Below are 23,123 nucleotides of genomic sequence, written 5' to 3' on the forward strand. Positions count from 1 at the left end.
GGATATCTTAGCTCTCCTTCTCCAATGTGTACCTAGCCCAAATTTTATTACCTGAATCTGGATACCCCTACACTTGCAGAACCAGAGAGGACTATGGGTTGGGTATCTTTCTTCAACAGAATTATATAAGCTTTAATTTCTTTATTATTCCAAATCTGCCAGCTTACTTAGATGGTTGCACATGGACTTTGGTTTTCTTTGGGGTCAGGGACACCTAGAACTCATTCAAAATCATCTTTCTCAAAATGGCTTAAGTCAGGGCAGTGTATAAAGAGGAATCAGCATAGAGGAATTAGAGGGCAAGGCACACTTGCTTTGAAATTTGAATAGAGAGGTTGCAGCATGCAGCTCAACCTAATGAACCTTTTATATTTTCAGTCCACCAAAGCCTTGTATGGGCAGACAGACCATTCTGATGCCTTATATTTTAGATTTGGGGACCCCTTCATTCAATTGCCATTGTCACATTGCTTTCTGTTTGAGGTTGTGGGATTTACTTCCCTTTGACTTATTTGAATTTAACATACACAGTGGTGCCTCTTTTTTTTTTCCCCCCCTCACAGATTTTACCTTAACTTAGGGCATCTGCAGTCCCAATATCAAAACAGCAACTCTTAAATTCTTTCAGGGTTCCTACATCAGGCTTAAGGGAGTTTTCCAAGGTGGTATGGCTTGTTAAACAAGTTTATCCAGATTTCTTTGGGTCAATTTCTCATTCATTAATGGATCATTTTCATTAGCATTGTAAAGCTCATCCCAGGGAAATCAGAGCCCCAATACTAGTCAATGCCTCATCTGTGGTTTCTCAAAGGAGTTTTTATTTCCCATGGAAATCTCCCTTAAAAGGCCAAAGTTCCCTCATAGTAGACAGGACTCACTACAAAATCCTGATGCCATTTATTGTCATCTCTGAAAGGATCTAGGATTGGCATGCTACACTGCAGAAGGAACTAAGACATAAGACAACCCATCTATGGTCATTCTTCCTTAGCAGCTCTATGTGCCTAAAGTCAAGCATTATACCCCACATGTTTCCTCTCCCAAATCAACTAGCAAAAATTCTAGTATCTTGCCTGATTTCAGCCCACAGTGGTCATAAATTTCCCTCTATTCTTCCTCAGAATATCTCTTTTGAATGAAAGGCAGGTAGAACTTTCTGCCATCAAACCCCAGGACAAATCTTAGTACCGGTTTTTGCAAAGCCACAGACCTGAGGATGATCACCAGATGGGAGCTCAATTTCACCTCTTAAGAGAGAATTAGCAACACCGAGAGTGTCATATAAATAGTTGTCTCTATATTTATGTCCTAGTGCTTTTCCTTAACCCATCTCCTCAATTCCTCTTAATTAAAAGGTAATAGGAGAGGACTCTACTTACCTACTTGACCATATATGAACTTTCTTCTACTTCTATTAATTGGCCAATGAGATCCCAATCTTTCCTCTTGCAGAAAGCTACATCTCCATCATCATTCCATCTCTCAGAAAAAATGAAAGATTTGAGATTTCACTTAGCAAATTATTCTGCCTCTGTTTCATGGATGCTCACAGAAGACAATAAATCAGCCAATCAATCTCTTAGATAAAAAACAAAGGACTTTATCTCCAGTGACTGTTCTAGCCCAAGTATCACTGTTTATGCTGGTTCCTCAAGTTCCAGATCCCACAGGGTAACTCGAAGAGCTTCACATGATATATATATATATATGTATTGGATTACAGTACAAGGGAGAAAACATGAGTTAGAGAAAACAACGCCTTTCTGATAGGTAGAAAGCATGCCTGATTTTTACCCAAAGGGAAAGATATTTTTGTTATCTGGACAATAGTATTAATGACAATAACAATAAAAATCAACAAAAACCAACCAAGAAACAACACAGCAAAACCAAAACAAAACTCCACCACAAAACAAACAAACAACCGCTCTTGCTCCAGAGGAAAAAATTACCTCTAGATTCTGAGGCTACTTGCTATGCTAACATCCTTGAAATAAGAATCCAGAACAAAGGCTCTGCTCAGAAGACATCCAGAAATGTCAGAGACCCATGAAGAATAGTCTCCCAACCTTACCTGGAAAATATATATTAAAGCGCATGCTGTCTCTATCTTTGTCTCTGTCTCTATCTTGCTCTCTCTTTTCCACACTCACACATACACAGCAAATGTTAAAGTAGTGCTTTTGAGGTGTCTTAAGCTTTAAAACAACTCCCTGAAATTTTATAATAAAAATATCAGGATGTTCATTTGAGGTGAACCTCAGAATTTCTTTAATAGCTAATATGATTAAAAAAAATTCTGATTTTTTTTTTTAGTAATCATTAATAGGAAATGGAATGAATTCTAGCCATATTCATAAACTAGATAAGAGGAACAACGGTGGAGAATAAATGGGAGACTGATATGTGGCAATGTTAAAAGTCACAGGATTAGGAGCATTATGTGTAGCTAAGCAGATATCAGGCTGAGGAAATAGGCTGGAATGAGAAAGTTTGGCAAATATTTGAAAAAAGAAAACAATTCGAGTTAAATTTATAAATGAAAAGAAATCCAGTCAGTTAAGGTGATGGAGGAGGAGTGAGGGTAAAGCAGTCTCGCTTCACTGAGCAAGATAATAGTCTGCTCAGAGTATTCTGGACCCTGGAATTTTAGAGACTGAAGATTTAAGGTGGCTATAAAAGAATGAATTGTAGTAGTTGACATAGGAAGGATGAATAAGGATATCAATTGAAGCCTACTCAATGTAAGAAAAATCTGGCAATGTTTCAGAGATGATGGTAGTCAAAAAAATATATATGGAAGAAGAAAAAATTCCTCTCAGAATTTTTCAGTACAGAAGCCTTTTAACTCACATGGTAGTGAAGGTCTTTGGGACAGCCAGCTATTTCACAGGACATAAAGATCTTCTCCAGTGGGAGGTAACAGATATAGCCCTCCCAGCTCCTGTCTGAAGATATATGCAGCACAAGTTTAGGAAATGCCTATTATTATATTATTTTTATTGTACCATAAATATTCATAGCATCATACCATGGAGGAAAATTGTGCCGAAGGAGAGATAGAATTCCAGCATCGACGAGCTTATGAAGCAATGTAATATGCAGAAGGAACAGAAGGAGAAATGTAATATACTGTCTTTTAATTTTTATTTGAGACTGATGATCATGACTATCTAAAGCCAGGCTCATTAGCAGAGGAGCAAAATAAATTATATTAGTACAGGAGGGAAGCATACTACAAATCCCAAACTCTAGTTTTGACAGACTTATTTATTGCATAAATATGATGAAAATGTAATGATTACCATTTATAATTATGCTTTGCCGCCAGGTTTCACTTTCCCTTTCTAGAAATGCACACATGTAACGTGCAAGAGATATTGAATAAGGCCAGTTTTTTTTTTTTTTCTCAAAAGCAAATATCTCTGTATGGTCAAGGGTCTTAAGCAGGGTATACACATAAGAATGGGCCTTCCTTTTTGATATTTCCATCTGGATCTGCCTTGAAACCGAGAACTCAAAAGAATAGTGTTATCATGACTTAGTCTTCTTAAAATCTCTACCATAACCCCATAATGAAATAGAGGTCACTTGTGCTTAGCTTACTCAGAAGCCACCTACTACAATTGCTTTGAATCATGCTGCCTGTGTAATTTATCTTGCAACAAAGTCTAAGTTTATTTGTATCTGTATTACAGAAGCTAAGCACATCTAGAGAGTAGGACTGTGGAAACACATTTGTATAGATATGTGTACATTGTCAAGTACACAACAAAGCAGATTTGTTTTGAATTGCAACTTTGGAATATAGTTCTATCAGTAGCTTTGTGTAGATGTGAGTATATGGAATTAACTTTGAATTCTAGGAATATGGGTCCAGTCTGATTTTAATTGCTACATCTCTAGGGAAAACACGGAAGAAAGTCACACTATCAAATAAATAATAGTTTTATGAGTTAACATTTATTCAGTCTTTTCCATGTATCATGCATAAGATAAACATTTATGTGGAATTTTTTATTCAACTCTCATGGCAATCCTATGAGGCAGATACTATTAACTATTATCTCAGTTACATACATGAGGAAATGCAGGTTTAAAAGGTTATGTAACTTTCCTGAACTCACAAACCATTTAAATGATATTATCAGGGCTTAGGCCAACTTCTCTTTGACCTTGGAGTCCAAGATCTTCATCAAGATCTCTGCACGTCCTTGAGAAACACCTAAACACAGTCTAGGATTCTGTAAAGAAATAAATCTAAAATTGATTTGAAAAAGAAAGATGAGGCATGCAATTCAGTTAACTCAATTTGTTAGAACATGTTATTTAAAAATGTTTTCTGTTACACTTTCCCACATTGGAAAGTTATCTTTATCAAGAATCCTGAGTCACAGAGTGCAAATCCAACCTGGGAAACTGCCCTGCAAATACAAGCTGTTTCTTTTGAAAGGGCCCTGCATCGTTGTGGGTGGTTTAGCATGAAATATCACCTTTTTCAGAATCTCACATTCAGTCCATTATAATCCCAATGGCAAATTCCATATCTCAACATTTTTTTAAGATCTTATTTATTTATTTGACAGAGAAAGAGAGGGAAAACCCAAGTAGGGGAGTGGCAAGCACAGGGAGAGGGAGAAGCAGGTTCCCTGCAGAGCAGGGCGAGCTTGATGTGGGACTTGATCCCAGAACCCTGGGATCATGACCTGAACTGAAGGAGACACTCACCCAACTGAGTCACCCCGGTGCCCCAAGTATCTTAACTTTATAGCTAAGTCTCTCAATAATAGTTTATTATGAAAAATAATTTTAAAAAATTAAAGAAATACTTTAAAAAGGCTTCAAATTATGGAATCCATGTTTAGATGTATCACTGAGTACAGAGCAGTAATACTTAGCAGTCAATGTATATTGATCAAAAATCATAGTTCATTAATCTTGCAAAATAATTTACTCAATAAAATCTTTAAATGATCTATATAAAAATACAGGTGAAAACTAAACAGTTACATTATTTAATTGTGCTCAATTATTTTACTGTGAAAATAAAATGGACTCTGATTAAAATTTTGATGGAGTAAATTAATCCACTACTTTGTATGATGATTAAAAGACAAGAGTATTAAAAACTACATAGCTGTAATAATTTGTTAATGGATACACAAGGTAAAAAGATGTAAATTATAACATCAAAAACTTTTATATATGTGTTGGGAGATGAGAGAGTTAAAATGTAGAGCTTTATGATGTATTCAATGTTAAGCTGTTATCAGCTTAAACTAGACTGTAGTAAGTACAAGATCTTTAAATACACAGAATGAACTAGTGGTTGCTGAGAGGAGGTAGGTGGAGGGATGGGTGAGATAGGTCAAAGGTGATTAAAAGGTAAAAATTTCCAATTACAAAATAAATAAGTCATGGAAGGGTGCCTATGTGGCATAGTCAGTTAAGCATTGGACTCTTAATTTGGGCTCAGGTCATGATCTCAGGGTCATGGGATGGAGTCCCATGTCAGACTCCATGGTAAGTGCAGAGTCTGCTTAAGATTCTCTCTCTCCCTCTCCCCCGCTGTTTGTATGCTTTCTCTCTGTCTCTAAATAAATAAATAAAATCTCAAAAATAAACAAATAACTAAATCATAGGAAATACAGTCAATAATATCATAACTTTTGGATGACAAAGAATAACTATACCTATTGTGGTTAACATTCTATAATGTATATAACTGTCAAGTCACTACGTTGTATACTTGAAATTAATATATTATATGTCAATTATACTGCAAATTATATTGCAAAAAAAATAAGTACAAGATGTATTCTGTAAGTCTCTAGGTAACTACAAAGCAAAGGCTACGGTAGATTCGCAAAAGATAAACAGAAAGGAATCTAGGCATATGAGTACAGAGAATTAACACATCACAAAGGAAGAGAACAAGAAAAAAGGAAAGGAACAAGGGGATTACAGAACAGGCACAAAATAATTTTTAAAATGGCTATAGTAAGTCTGTACTTATCAATAATTGCTTTAAATGTAAATGGACTAGTTTCTCCAATCAAAAGACATGGAAAGACTGAATGGATAAGTAAAATAACACCCAACTATATGCAGCCTAGAAGAAACCCATTTCAGGTTTATGGATACACAGACTGAAAGTGAAGGGATTAAAAAAAGATATTCCATGCCAAAGGAAACCCACAGGGGGTCAGAGGTGACAATACTTAGACAAAATAGACTTTATGATAAAGAGTCTAATAAGAAACAAAGGTCATTATATAAATGATAAAGGGGTAAATCCAACAAGAGGATATAAAATTTGTAAATATTTATGCACCCAACATCAGACCACCTGAATATATAAAGCAAATAGCAACAGATCTGGGGATAAATAAACAGCAATATAACAATAGTAGGGAACTTTGATATTCCACTTTCTTTTTTCTTTTTAAGTATTTATTTATTTGTTTGTTTGTTTGAGAGAGAGTGAGAGAGAGAAAAAATGGGGGAGAGGCACAGAGGGAGAAGATGAGAGAGCATTTCAAGTAGATTCCCTGCTGAGTGTGGAACCTGGTATGGTATGATCATGGTATGATCATGACCCCAGCTGAAATCAAGAGTTGGCTTTTCAATGGACCAATCCATCCAGGTGTCCCTGATATCCCACTTTCAACAACTGGTAGAATAACCAGACATAAAATCAATAAGGAAACATTAAACTTTGAGCATTAGACCAGATGAACCTAAGATATACACAGAACATTCCATCCAAAATCAATGAAACACACATTCTTCTCAAACGTGTGGAACATTACCAAGGATAGATCATATGTTGAGCCTTAAAGAGGCCTAGTGCCCATGGACACATGGTCAAGTGGGGCCAAGGAGACTCACCCTGGCTTGTGGAAGAGCAGGAGTTTGGACCAACATGAATATCTGGCACTGGATAGAATGGGTTTTCCCCAGCCAGTCCAAGGGGAAGCTCCGTGAGATCCTGGTGGACATTGTTGTAGAGAATGCAAGAAACATAGAAGGCAAATGTTCCAGCAGCTGCCACAAAGGAAAGCAAATTTTCTTCTGTCAGTGGAACACCAAACTTGGCTGGAAAGGTACAATTAAAGAATCTGGTGTGAAGCACAAAGGATAGATTGAAATAGCCAATTTCTCTGAAGAAAATGAAGTGGATGACACCGAGGTGAATTTGAGCCAAAAGAAAGGTGATGAGGATATAGTGAAGAATATTAAAAAAAAAAAAAAAAAAATTAGGCTCCACCGAGTCAGGGAAATCTCTGGCAATTACCTGAAGCCATATAAGACAGGATTTACATGGGAAATGGTTTTGTCATTGAAAACTTTGGCAACCTAAGAATTGACTGCTAAAAGGAAAAAGGAAACTGAGTGAAAATACCTCGCAAACCTCATCTCCAGTGGCATTGGGAATAAGGATTCCCATTGTGGCACTACTCATGATGGAACTGTTCCACACAGCTGTGAAACAGCTGTGCAGAATCTTCACTGGAAAAGATCTGATGCAAAAATTTTCTGAAAAGGGAGGGAAATTCCAGATGTTTGATTGACACGTAACCAGTGAATATGTGAAATTGTTAACAAATAAAAAGATCATCATGAAATGGAGATGTAGGAACTAGCTAGAAGGACACTATGCACCAGTTGCACTGAATTTTGTGTCTGCTTCAGGGCAAATGGAATTACAGTTGAAACATAAAGGAGTTTCTGTCTCTAAAGAAGAGAACATGAAATTCTGTTAGCAGAAGCCAGCATTTTGAAGAAATAAAAGGTTTATTGCAGCTGACCATCTTAAACGCCTAACTGGAAGATTTTACAAGGGCATTACCTTCTGTAAGCAGAAAAGGCATCAAGTTTACTTGTTCCCTATTGTTATTTTTTAAAGAGAAAACAAATACAATTAATTTATATTAGATGAAATCCATGAACTTATAGGAAATGTAAAGCATTATTGCAATCTTTACTGTAACTAGATTCTGCATTGAGTTAAAAGTAACAAGAAACCTGAAATCAGGTATTAAACTTACATCCCATAGATGCTCCTCTGGGAACAGATTGAATCCCAGAGTACAGATAATTGAAGTTTCCCAAGCTAAAGTTTGTCTGAGGGGCGCCTGGGTGGCTCAGTGGGTTAAGCCTCTGCCTTTGGCTCAGGTCATCATCTCAGGGTCTTGGGATTGAGCCCTGCATCAGGCTCTTTGCTCTGCAGGGAGCCTGCTTCTCCTTCTCTCTCTCTGCCTGTCTCTCTGCCTACTTGTGATCTCTGTCTGTCAAATAAATAAATAAAATCTTAAAAAAAAAAAAAACATAAGGGGTGCCTGGTGGCTCAATGTGTTAAAGCCTCTGCTTTCGGGTCAGGTCATGATCCCAGGGTCCTGGGATCGAGCACCAGATTGGGCTCTCTGCTCAGCGGGGAGCCTGCTTCCCCCTCTCTCTCTGCCTGCCTCTCTGCCTACTTGTGATCTGTCTGTCAAATAAATAAAAATCTTTAAAAAACAAACAAACAAACAAAAAGTAAAAACCTTAAAACATATTTTTCATGGGGTGCCTGGGTGGCTCAGTGGGTTAAAGCCTTTGCCTTCGGCTTGGGTCATGTCTCAGGGTGATGGGATCGAGCCCCACATTGGGCTCTCTGCTCAGCAGGGGACCTGCTTCCTGCTTCCCCCCCACTCTCGCTTGCCTCTCTGCCTACTTGTGATCTCTCCCTCTGTCAAATAAATAAATGAAGTCTTTTAAAAAAAACACATTTTTCATGGTTTTACATTTTAGTAGAGAAGTTCTAATTGGCCTCTCATTACGTTTTCTTGAAAAGAGCAATGTACCTATTATCTACTCAAATTGTTCTGCTAAAAAGACAGGAAAAAATGTTAAGCAAAGTATTTACCAAATTATTAATACTTTAGAACTGTAATAGTCATTTTTGTTTACATTTTGAAATTAGACCCACAAAGGAATCAGACCATCCATTATAGAAAATCTTTAAAAGTTTGAACTATAATTTTAAAATAACCACTTCATTCTCCCTATTCTGTTAATACAGGGTGGATATAGATAATATATTAGCTTTGAAAAGGAAAGGATTCAAAACAACAAAATGGACCAGCCTGGGAAAGGAGAGAGACCCAAATCATGCCCCTAGGTTTATTGCTCGTACTAGTGTGGGCTTCACTTGTAAGACCAACAGCAATCACTATCAAACTTCAATCTTGCCTTCCTGCAAGAGTGAAGAACCTTTACAAAAAGCATTTATTTATTTATTTTTTTACAAAAAGCTATGAAATGAAGCTGTTGGCTGTTCTTCAGAGTTTCAGCATGACCATAAAATCTCAGTCTGTGCAGAGCAGTTCTGGTGCTCCCTTGAGGGTTGGAAATAGTCATAGAAGAACCAGCCTTGGACCCAGCACAGTCAGAAGAGTCTGTGTGAAATGAGGTAATAAGGTTTTGTTGAAGTGGGGATCAGTTTAGAATGTTCCCAAGGTCATGAGCAAAACCAGATGGTCTCTGAGGTAAACTGCCAAAGTTCCCAGGAGTTCTTGGACTAGGAATAATCCATCCATGACTCTACTATAAACTTCTCTGGTCCCTTAATGGGAATAGTCCTTTCAGAATTTCTTTAAATCTTCAAATTTACATCCGTGTAAAAATTCATGACTGGCATATTTTCTGTGCTGTTGACTCCTGCCCTCAGATGTAGTCATCCCACACATTGGCACTCATCAGTTACCTCAAATTTATAGAACTCAGAGATCTGTTTGCACATAGGAAGTTCAAACACCCCAGGGGCTAGTGCAAAAACAGCCAACAGAGAGGTGTTGTGTGTGGAAGAGTCCCATACATTGCCTTGTGTCTTGCAACCTTGTTATAATCACTTATTAGCTCCAGGAGGGTTTTGGTTTTGTTTTGTCTTGTTTTGTTTGGTCAATTCTTTGGATTTCTTACATAGATAATCTTGTCCTCTATGTCATCTATTTCTTCATTTTCAATCTGTATTTTTTTTTTTTTTTTAGCTTATCTTCTTTTTCCTGAGAGTTTTATCACAAATGGTTGCTGGATTTTGCCAAATGCTTTTTTTGTTTTTTGTTTTTTGGGTTTTTTTATATGATCATGTGATCTTTCTTTTTTAGCCTATTGATGTGATGAATTACATCAATTAGTTTTTGAATGTTGGATCAACATTGCGTAGCTGGTGTAAATATCACTTGGTCATGTTGCATAATGCTTTTTTGTACATTGTTGAATTCAATTTGCTAATATTTTAGTTGGGGATTTTAGCATCTGTGTTCATGAAAGATACTGATTTTAGTTTTCTTTTCTTGTAACAGCTTTGTTTGGTATTGGTATTAGTGTTATAATGGTCTTATAGAATGAGTTAGGTTGTATTCCTTCTGCTTCTGTCTTCTAAAAAGAGTTTTCAGAGAATTGGTATAAATTTTTCCTTAAATATTTGATAGAATTCACTTACTGTTTTCAAAGATTTTTAATTATTGGTTCAATTTAGTTAATAGATACAGGCATATTCAGATTATATATTTCTTCTTGTGTGAATTTGGCAGATTATATTTTTTTAAGGAATTGATTCACTTCATCTAGTTATAAAATGTGTAGGTATTGAGTTTTTCATAGTATCTAATTTACTTTATTATCCTTTTACTATCTAGTTTCTAAGTTGAAAACATAGATTGTTGACTTAGATCTCTCCTCTTTTCTAGTACATTTATTTAATAATATATATTTCCCTCTACTTACTGCTTTCACTGCATCTCACAACTTTTGATAAATCGTACTTTCATTTAGTTCAAGATATTTTGAAATGTGTCTTGAGATATTTTCTTTGACCCATGCGTTATTTATTTATTTATTTTTAATTTTTTTAAGACTTTATTTTTTTGGAAAGAGAGAGAGAGAGAGTGAACAAGAGAGAAAGCATAAGCATTGAGGAGAAGCAGAGGGAGAGCAAGAAGCACACTTCCTGCCAAGCAGGGAGACTGATGTAGGACTTAATCCCAGGACCCTGAGATCATGACCTGAGCTGAAGGCAGATGCTTACCTGACTGAGCAACCCTAGTACCCCACCCCATGTCTTATTTAGAGGTGGGTTTTGTTTCTGACCTTATTCTAGATTGTCCATTTTTTCCTCAATGATTTTAAAATCATGCTTACAACAAGCAAATTTGTATACATACACAAATATATTTTACGCTTCTTATTTTGTTTTATTGATATATTTGTCTATTTCTGTGTACTACAGTGTTTTGCTTATTTGGTTCATAGTGAAATTTGATATTTTCCACATCACTAATTCTTAATTTCATGTTGCTTCATATGATTTGGGAATATTTGAAAGGTATGGGGATAATTTAGGGTATCACAATGACTGAAGGTGTACCTTTGCTTATTTTTGCTTTTACTAAGTGAAGGTGAGAAATGTTAACATATTCCAATAAATGAGACAGTGCTATTGAACAAAAAATTATTTTAATCAAAATGTCAACAATACCTTATTTGAGAAATCCTTTTCAAGGAAAAACAAAAATAAAACAAAGCAGAAAGCCAACATGTAAATATCAAAAATCAAATAAAAAAATTTAGAATCATTTTATAAAGTTTAATTTTAAAAAATAAAGTTGACTGGGGCACCTGGATGGCTCAGTTGGTTAAGCAACTGCCTTCAGCTTAGATCATGATCCCAGGATCCTGGGATGGAGCCCCATGTCAGGCTCCTTACTCTGCAGGAAGCCTCCTTCTCCCTCTCCCTCTGCCTGCTACTCCACCTGCTTGTGCTCACTCTCTCTCTATTAAATAAATAAATAAATAAAAAGCGTTCTCTGTTTATAAATAAATAAGTTGACTTGGCATTCTTTTAAGCCCACTAATTTGGAGAATTAACAGTTAAGGAGAATTAAGAATGAAGATTAAAGCTGATCATCCAGGAAAACCAGTGTCTTCAGGAAAGTTTATTTTTTCCCCTTTTCTTAATTAATTATCAACAGTAATCCTTGTCAGATTAATCTGTAGGAGCCATATAGGTTTTGCTACCACCATGATTGAAAATTGTCTTCTATTTTGCGTGATATTTTCTATTATATATTTCCATTGCACTTACTAGTACTTACAGCATATGTGTAAGAATGGAAATGCCACCAAGTTTGTTTTGTTTTGTTTTATGATAAACTTCAATAATTTTTTAGAACTCTTCTGTTAGGGCTAATTTTAAAATTTTTGGTTTATTAATTCTCTTATTATTTGAAAATAGACAACCATGTTTTTGCAAGAGAATTTTTTTTCTTACCATTCAAGTACCTCATGTATGTATTATTTTGTGTAATTACATTAACTAGGAACTCAAGTAGTAGTAAATACTGGCATCTTGTTTCTCACTTTAATGGAGTACCACTAATATTTTATCATCAAATATACTGTTGACCATCTTTTTTTTTAGATATGCTTAACCAATTTTTTTATTCCCAGAATAGTAGTTATTTTTATAAATAAACTTTAATCTGAAGACAAATGTATAAATTCTGTTAAAAGAACACTTATTCAATTATTATGATTTAATTGTTCACTATAAGATGAAAACCAGGAGACACCTAATTGATCAAGTTGTTTTAATGCCAGTTTTAAAATTAACTGTAGTAACAATTCTCCAATTGTTCTCTTCTCTTTGTATTTACATATTTGTATTTATTTTCTTCATTCAAAGTTGAAGTGGCTCTAATATTGTTTTTACCTCAGTATTACTGCTACTAGTTAACTAACAACTGTAAGGTCCATACTATCTGCTGGTTACTACTCTAAGTGTTTTGTATATATTACTCATTTTTCCCTCATGACATCCTCCTGCAGATATTATTACTTTCATTGCAGAGATAAATGAACAATCACAGGAAAGATAAGTGACTCTTAAAACTGATTATTTACTACAATGGGAGATATTGAATGAAGATTGCATATTAATCAAACGTCTCTTAGTATTCTTCTCATTTAATCTCAAATATTGAATGCCTTTATTGCATTCCCAAGTATCACTACAGAGATGACTTTTTGTTTCTCTTCTGTTTGTTTTGTATTCTTTCTGATACTTACCAGTGATATGGATTTGGATTACATCCTTCAGATTCATGATCTATCATCTTCTGGTGTGTGTCACATTGGTTGTATCCAGCAGCAGATCTGTACAATGGCACCAGTGATACCTATAGGGCATCCAAACAAGTACATTTCTTCAGCATAATCTTGGCTGTGGTTCCTCCTGCAAAGCTTTTGTTATTTTCTGCCCATTTCCTTAGCAGGTCTTCCATCCTGCCAGCTAGTTCTGTGAGTTAGCCAACATTCTTCCAACAAATTTATTTTCTCTTTTTATTAGCTAAAGCTATTTTTGTTCCCCACAACCAAAATACCTAATTGAGAAAGTATTACCAGGGAATGGGGATCGTTAGAAACCTGCAAGGGAATGTGGAGACTATCAATCGTTTATCTCGCATAGCTGGGTCAGAAACTAGTCAAAATCTTACTTAAATGCCAGTATGGGAATTCAGCAGCAGGAAAAAAGCTAATCAAATCATTGCCTGTGGTCACATGGCATCAACAGGCATGACTTGTGGGGATTGAGTTGCTCCTACCATACAACAATAGGATGCACATGAAGAATTTATGGACTTAGTAAAGGGGGCAGCTGCTTTAAACATCAATGAGTAGCTTAAAGAAAGAGAATGACAAGTTAAAATCCTTGAATTCTAGGCTCATAGCACTGACTAAAATCCAGGGAGTTTCTAGGACCAAGATAAAAAGAATCTCTTATCTTTTGTTGCTGCAGGGACTGAGCTGGGTAAAAAACAAAACGTGGTCTTGGAGATAGTAAAATTAGACTTATTGCTTGAATTGAGAGCTTTTTCTTCTCTCTGTTACGTGAAAACTAGAGAATTGGTAGAAAAAGAGTATGTTGGTATTCTGAATACTATGGGTGAACTTCCACTCGTAGTCCACGGACACTGAAGAACATAATAAAAAACTTCCACATAGTTGTCCCTAATTGCTGCTTACCAAAGTAAAGGTTTATTCCCTGGGGAAAGTGGAATACACAAATTTTGGGAGATGCTTATATATAAGCCTTAAGTGTATATCGGCTCATTGTACCTATTGGGAGGATTTTCTTTCTTTCTGACCTACAGGGCCACTTGTGGATGTAATGGAGCCAAATAATGGCACAAGAAGTCCAGTTTTCTCTGGTACTGGTATGTAATGTAGAGCTTCACAATTGTTTCACTTTACCAGAATCTACCAGAATTTATGGGAAGTGGCTGAAGGTTTTCCTAGTTAATAAGGAATCTCAAATGATCTGAACATGGAGATTAGTAACAAGGATTTGAGGAAGAGGGGAGAAGCAGGGGAAAGATTCCTTAAAATGAGCTCAGAACATAAAAAATATCCATGCCGTATGTTAACTCAAAGGACATGTCTACTCATAATAATTATGTGGACAAGAGAAGATAATTTCTCAGTGTCAGTTCTTTCCCATTCATAGCAACTTCAGAACTTATGTAATGAACAAAATGGCTATGGTGATAAAGATGAGTACTAGTCACAAGTGCAGCAACACAGGGTTGCCTTTAGTAGTGTGTGAGGATAATTTCCCAAAAATGGTAAAAGTGAATCTATAATATTGTGCCATATGTTTTGGTTTCAGCTGATTTTTTCCCCACTAATTTTGTCATGTAGAGTTCCTATAATGTGGATTAGATACTCACTCTGGATTTGGATTTAGATTTGATTTCTCCATCCATCATGCCTCAAGTAAGCATTACTAGGAATGAGAAACTGGATGCCTTGTTCAACCTCATGGTATCTTTCATAATTTCTTCCAAGCAAGGAATCTAACTTTCCATAAAAGAAGAAAGACAATTAGATAATGCCCTCAGGTAACTCTAGTCTTATCATATACCTTATTGAAGAATGAATCATGGCACCATATGAAAGGATGCAATTTATGATTTGAAATATTGACTAATGTATGTACCATTTCTTGCAGAATTGGTATGTATGAGTCCAAAAACTGAAGATTAGAGTTGGAATTAACACCTTTCCTAATTATACCTAATCAACCACATTTTTTTCCCTACTCCTGAAATTAGAGCAATTACTGGTTTAGAAGTTAGTAATAACCAAGGGAAGAAACACTCTACCAGAGAATTCAGCAACATTACATGGAGGTAACCAATGCCATTTAGACCATTTAGAGTCTGAAGACAATGAGTCAGTAAGTATTGGGGGTGATAGATCTTGGAAATCAAGAGAAAAAAAGGCTTGATTATGTATTAAGGAGGACGAGTACCCAACTGTTCCCTGGTGAATTTTCATACAAGCTCTAGTTGTGAAAGACTGAGACTCTATGTATAGGCCCAGTAAAAGCTCATAATCCCTAGGAAGAAAGTGTTGGTGACACAGCTGGCTAAAGATCTCTACAATAGCTCATAACCAAAGAAATATGAGAGAAAAAAAGAACTCATATATATAAAACTTTGTGACTACTATAAAAATGATTATGGCTCCAATTATATATATAATCTTCACACATGCACAATCTCTGCAAATCTGTTTATTTAAAATATATACCATAATTGTAATCTATTTCCCCTTTTCCTTCCCTTTATGTTCAGTTCCTTTCTTTTCCATCATTACTATGATAAGAATATGTGATAGTGTTATTTATACTTTGGGATATATTTTGCTGAGTATTAAGACAGATTCCAAGTAAACTGGAGTCAGAATGGACATTATTCAAGGATTCTGGTCTTGGAGTTAGATGCAGTGACTAAAGAGACTGTTTTTCTCCTATTTAGACACTGTTGAAAATGGATTTTCCTATGAAAGGAGATTGCATTGTGTTAGGAGGGTTTTTGTTTGTTTGTTTGTTTGTTTTTTCTGTCATAATAGGAAGAAGATTTTATATGAATTCTGGATTGCTAAAGGGACAATTTCTAGTGGGCCTATTTGGGGACCATCATACAAATATGCTTGCCTTATTTGGGAATGAAGTCCCCATTACGTGGATCTTGGGAGGAGTCAGGGTTCAAGATCAAACAAATAGGATCAAATACACTTATTTCTTTCTTCAGGCACCTGACCTAGGCTCCACCAACTGGATGCCCCAATTTTAATTTTAAGGGAGAGATAAAAATAAGAATTTGTTAAAAATTGGTTGACCATAGTTAGTTACCATGGTAGGAGTGCACAGTGAAAGCAGGTCTATTACCAAGGTATTAGGGGCAGCAGAGCAAGTAAAATATGTGTTCTAACCAGGGAATTCCTCTGATGGAACTTAGCTCTAGTGTTTGATGCTTGACATTCCTATTTTCCAAAATACGATTCTCTAGTTTCAAGTCAATTCCAATCTCAACATCACCTCCAATGGAACACTTGGTCTGACCCTACAGAGCTAATTTAAATGCCACCTCAAAAACTTTGCATTATTATCTCTGTCATTATATGTCTTATATAATTGTTCTATCATATCAACTGTCCAGTTAGAAACAGGACTAAAATTTTCCTGTGGTTAAGACAGTCTAGTCTCACACAGAGCCTGATATAAAGTAGGAACTCTGAAATACCAAAGTGTTTCTAGTAAAGGAATATGGCTGATTTCCTGGCCTTGACCCATTCCAGTTATTAAGTATTGCCTTTCAGCTTGAACTCTTTCATCTAGACTCTGTTCTGTGATGTTAGGGCTGGAAATTTACAAACTATGTTTGCTTTACCAATTGCCTCTCTGTTACTCTTGATCAGCAGCAGAGGAAGCTGTACGGATGGTGGAAGAAGAGGGACTCCCGGCATCTTTGCTTGCTGATGGCTTCCTATTGGCTTCCTGTGGCTTTCAACATCACCCTGGCCTCATCTCACCTCTTTTCCCTGGCAACAGTAGTTTGTTTCAGTAAAATTTTGAGCTGGGTTTTCAGTGTTTTAACACTTGTTGAACCAGCCTTGATGGGCTGCAGTTGCTCAGTATCCCTCTTTAGATGTCTGGGTCCTGGTCCCATGAGGCTTCTCCTCCAAGCAAAGAGACACCAGCACAAGTCAAGCAGCACCCCATCCCAGGTCTTAGCTTCAGCTCTGTGGCGCCTCTGCTCCAAATTTGTGTATTTGCAACCTCCAGCCCTAGGATGGTAGCTGGAACCTGAAGATACTCCTATATAACTTAATTTTCCTTCTTAATTCTTTAATACCTAATTCTTAACTTTTTAAAAAAGATTTTATTTATTATTATTTGAAAGAGAGAGAGTGGGCACATGATGGTGTAGGGTGTGGGGGTGGGGAGAGCAGAAGCGTATTCTGCGCCCAGGAGAGCCCAAGGCAATGCTCAAGCCCAGGACCTGAGATCATGACCTGAGCTGAAATCAAGAGTCAGACACTTAGCTGACTGAGCCACCCAGGCACCACCTCCCCCATTATCAAATTTTATATACAACTGTTCTTGTTGAAATAATTTATTTGATTTTTTTTTTTTCTTCTGACTGGTCCCCGACTGAGATAAACTGCTTCCCAGGGTAGTGGATGCAAAGCATGCTCTATTGTACCCTGAACATCTGTTCTGGCCTATTTAAATCCTAACTAGCTCTGAAAAGTGCATCTTTCTGTTTGTGTGTCTGCATGCGATATATTGACTCAGAGAACTAAAGAAATCAAGGTGCTTAAACCAGTTTGAATTTTATTTTCAGTATTCACAATCAAAATATATAATGAGGATGTTCATGTTTTCCTCTATTTTTGTATTGTTTGAATAATTTACAAGAAGAATCATGTATCAATCAAGGTCCTGCAGAAAACAGATTACATATTCAAATCAGGTAATTTGAGTTGAATTTAATAAAAACACTATTTATGAAAGTTAGCGTAGGGGATAGGGAAAACAAGAGAGATGATGCAGTACCTCAGGATGAGTTATATGGACAGACCCGTTACCACCCTTAGATCTGAAAGGACTAAAACACATAGGGAAACCTGTCAGCAAGAATCACCTGCCAGGACCTTTGGCTGAGGTACACAGTCAACTTGCAGTGAAGGAGCTAGGGGAATAAATCCCCCCCACCCACGTCTGATCTCCTGCCAGGGATCCCCATTAGCGGAGCTCAGCTGGAAACCTGAGGGCAAGGAAATTGCTTCATGAAGTTCACGGAGGTCAGTCTCCTGGGGTTCTAGTTGGGTGGAGAAGGGGGAACAGAGGATCTAGAGGGCTAAATGAAGGATACCTTGCACAAATGGGTTGTCAGTGTAATTGAAATGCTTTTAATGACAGCAACATGTTTAGGAAGAAATTATTTTTGAATCAATGAAGAAAATATACTGGGCGCAGTGAGGGAGTGGGGCAGGAAGAGAAGAGGAGCATATTCGTAAAACATGTCTGGAAGCACAGAAGTTAAATATCAAAGAGAAACACTCTGTCATCTGAAAACATGAAAGGAATGGGAAGCATAACCAATCGAAATAACATTTTTATTTTTAACAATACAGATTTTTTTTTTTTTTAACAAACTTCCATCTTGATTCTAGAAAGCATTTTAGTGCTAAATAGCACACACGCACACACACACAAAAATCACTGGAACAGTTTGACAAATACCTCTACACACATATAACATGTGTATATATGTACGCCTTAACATTTCAAAACACAATATGTGATAAGTTGCAGATCATTTATAATTAAGTTGTTTTCACAGTCCTCTAGAAGAATTTTTTTCCAAGATAGCTGACTGCATAATGTTGTGCATGATTTATTTATAGACTACTAATGAAGACATATCTAATCATCATAATTAATTGATATTTTTGTGCTTTGGGGCCTAATCACAAAATCTTTCATATGCTGGCTCAAAGTAAACCTGGCTATGGGGCAAACATTTAGGACAAACTCTGCTTGTTTTTTCTAATATACAGCTCCATTGTATTGATTTATTTACTCAACATTTCTGGCTGTTATTATATAATGCCAGGGCAAGGAGCCCATTTGGTCAATCCAGTTTTTAAAAGATTTTCTTGAATAAATCAACAAACAAAAAGAAACCAGAGGAGTCATCTATGGCATAGTAGATGAACACTTGAGTTCTTTACATTTCTTATTGTGTTGTGGTATTTTCAGATTGTCATACTATTTATAAGAATTTTGATTATCTTGAAGTCAAAGCAGAATTTTGAAGGAGCTTTACCACTGCAGAATCAAAAAATACATTTTTCCCTTCAGATTCACTTCTTAGCTTTTTTATTTTCTTACGTATGTGAAAAATAATTTAAATTCATTACTATGAAATAGATAAGGTTTTTTTTCATTCTATTATAATTATTGGTAGTTTCTGAGGAAGACCCTCAGAGTACTCTTTCATGTCTGGATACTGGAATACCAAGGAACTACATGAGTAATGATGGATATGGTCAGGTTTAGGGTGTGGATTACAGTTGTAGAATTAGGCTGGTTCTTACCCTTCATTCAGAGGAAGCCCCATATGGAAGGCCTGTCCTGGGATAGGATAGCAGAACCTATACATCTTTGAACAGCTTCCAAAGAAGAGAAAGGGCAGAGTGGAGCCCCAAATGGCTGGCTTTTGCTACCCAAATTTACAAATTCCTTAAATCACTCCACCTCTGAAAAATAGAACAAGTAAAGAGTGAGAAAAAGGATCAATGTTATGCTGATTTGATATCCTTTCAAAAGAGAGTTGGGGATAAGAGATTTGGTTCTGTGACAAAGAAACAGAAAACAATAGTTTGTTTTTGCAAATAGCTTTATTCAATTTTAGCGATTCTTTGAATATTTTAGGATTAAAATATTCTAAGCATTTCATTTTATGTGTTTGCTGGTAATCAAGCAATCTATACCATGGTTGCTGTTCCAAAGGAGAGAGTAGGCACTTGGGTATTAAGATTTCCAACCTGTCCTATTCGTAAAATGTGCAATATAAAGGAATTAGCCATTTTGTGGGTCTAATGGAGCAAGAGTTGTGACTAGAACATGAGTAGATAGATGGCCAGTGTGGTCTTCCATCGTGAATCAGTTTCTTCAAAAGTAGCCAGCTGAACTAGGAAGGCTAGATGATTGGGTGTGGACATGGCAGAAAGTAGCCAAGGGCAACCCACCTACTTTAACAGTCAGTATATTGTATTTTTTCAAGATATTTTGTCACAGAACATCACTTAGCATGTTCAGAACTTACTTTTACCCACACTGGAATGGTAGTGGGTTCATCTTCAATATCTAGGTGTTGAAAAACTGGCATGTACCTATCTGATCTCACTCAGCTGTAGGGAGGGGGCAGTGAGCAGACATCACCAGCAGTCAGCTCTTTCAGGATCCATCTCAGCTCCAGAGAGCTAACTGACCTTTCCAAAGTAGCCCCCATCCAGTTGCTAAGAGAAGTAAGAGTAAAAAAGCTAGCTCACTCAGGCCCAAAATAGGTCAGCTCTCATGGGCAACATTGGTGGAGACTCCATCAGGTCTGCTTCATAATCCTACTTTTCTCCCTTCCCAGAGATGTTAATCCCTAATAAACATCCTGAATCCCAAACTCCACCTCAATGTTTGCTCAGAGAACTCAACCTGTGAAAGGTGCCCCCCATTTTTTTTTTTAATGACTGTGAGCATGCTCTCAAAATGAGATATAAATTAAAATACATTATAAGGCAGTGATCAAATATAACAATAATGGCAATAAATTAGAATATACTCATATATTTAGCTTCTTATTTAGATTGATACAGTTTTTGACCACTCTTACTTTTTAACTAGAAATACTATTTATTTGATCTCCTGCAAATTATAGTGTATCTTCTGGACATTAATTTCTACTGTATTTTCCAGAATTGTAATAACTTTGATAATTAAATTAGTAAATCAGCTAATTTTTTTAATGATTCTTCTGTGTCTGTGCATTTCATTTAAGTCAACTATTAATTGATTCAGTGTTATTTACTTACTTCTATAAAACTTACATTAAATCATTCCACCGAACACCTCTTGAGAAACCACTAGAATAAACAAAAAACAAAAACAAAAACAAAAAAAATTGAATACTCTATCAGTAAGAAGGAAACAGACTAAAGGAGCAATAGGTTAACATAATTGGTATGAATTAATCTGATATAATTTAAAAATTTAAGTATTAGGAAAATTTGTGGTAAGAAGAGGGTACATTTCCAAAGCAATGCATTTATGAAGATGTGATTTATCTATTTGTATTAGTCAGCTTGGACTGTTAGAACACTGCAGACTGTGTGACTTAAACAACAGACATTTATGTCTCACAGTTATGGAGGCTGGAAAGTCCAGGATCAAGGTGACTGCCCATTGAACTCCTGGTGAGAGCCTACTTCCTGGATCACAAATGACCTTCTGTCTGGGTCCTTACACCACAGAGAAGGAATATAATCTCTCTCTCTTCTTATAAAGCCACTAATCTCATCATGAGGACCCCACCCTCATGACTTTCCTTTAAGGCAGATTCTATCCCTAAGTCTTATCTCTCAAAACCATTGCATTGAAAATTAAGGCTTTGACATATGAATGTTGAGGGTACACAATTCAGTCTATACCACTATTCACAAAGGGACATTTTGAGATGAGCAGAAAAATGAGTTTTCCAGATTGTAGAAAAACATTCAGATTCCAACGGGTATTGTTAGGAGAATGCTAAACTGAAAGTCAAGACACCTGCCACTGACTTCCAATGACTTGGCCCAGGTTAGAAAACGTCTAGGACTTTGACCTTCTCTGGGAGTAAGCTGGGGCTAACAAAAGATTTTTCCATGGGGTTGTTATGTATTTCTAAATTAGATAAGAAATACACTGTGTCAAAACAATAATGGAAAATTACAGGTAAGGTATGGAGATGACTTCATCATTTTAGAGATTGACATGTGAGTTAAGTTTTTAAAGCATTCATGAGACATAAAAACTGTTCAGAGAAAGAACAAATTGGAAAAAAAGAAGAGTTGATATGTAAGAAAGGTGTTTGGGGAACTCTCAGAAAGAGAGAGGGAGGGAGAGAAAAAGCACAAGCAGGTTGAGTGGTAGGAGAGAAGCATCCTCTCAGCTGAGCAGGGAGACCAATGCAGGACTCTTTCCTTGGACTCCAGGATTATGACCTGAGCAGGAGGCGGATGCTCAACCAACTGACCCACTCAGGAGTCCCTGGGAAACTCTATTTGAAGCTTTCTACCACTGACTGTCTTACTAACATTTCCATACTCCTTACTGAATATTCTTCCTAGGAAGTTTTATTTCCTTTCTTTAAAATGGAACCTGTCAGATTTTAAACTGTATTTTTGGCATTCAGTTGCTCTTATCACTTAAAAGAGTTGAATGTTTCATAAGCAGTGCTGTCGAAACCGATGGGTAATTTGTTAAAAACAAAAAACAAAAACAAAAACAACAACAAAAAAATGAAACGAGAAAAAAAAAATGTGAGATTGGGAAGAGAGACAGGGCATATCAAGAGACCCTTGCAACTGTGTTAGAGCATTGGGTTATTACTTTCCAGGAATTAATGACGAGAACTATTGGCTGAAATGTGAGAGTAAGGAAAAGAACACAAAGTCGATAGTTAATTGTTTTTCAAGTGTGAGGAAGTATCATTTCCTTAGAACATGACTATCTAATTTTATGGGTACATAGTTAACCTTTAGGGACTGTGCCCAACCCGCATCAGATATTAGTAATAGATGTGCTGCAATACCTTTCATTAGTCCTACAAAGCAGATATTTTCCAAATGAATGTTTTATGTAATTTTATGGAATATAATCAATCACACATTTTCTCCTTTCCTCCCAGTCTTCTTCTGCTTGTTAAACATGTGTCACCCATCTTTAAAAATTATGTAGAAGACATGAAAGTCCTTTACAGCTTAAACAATAAATTGTTCATAGGAGATATACAAGTTCAGCTAGCATAGGAACAGAGACCTGCTGTGTTTTATTCTAACTATAAAGATAGAAATGATCTCCGGTATAGTTTGATAGATAATGATGGAGGTTGCAAAAATTATTTTGACTAATTGTGTTTACCCCTTTTGGTTAAGCTAATTGAAAATCAGAGTGGAATCTCCCTCTAAATAAA

This window comes from Mustela nigripes, chromosome 5 (assembly GCF_022355385.1).
Source record: "Mustela nigripes isolate SB6536 chromosome 5, MUSNIG.SB6536, whole genome shotgun sequence".
Taxonomy (NCBI): domain Eukaryota; kingdom Metazoa; phylum Chordata; class Mammalia; order Carnivora; family Mustelidae; genus Mustela; species Mustela nigripes.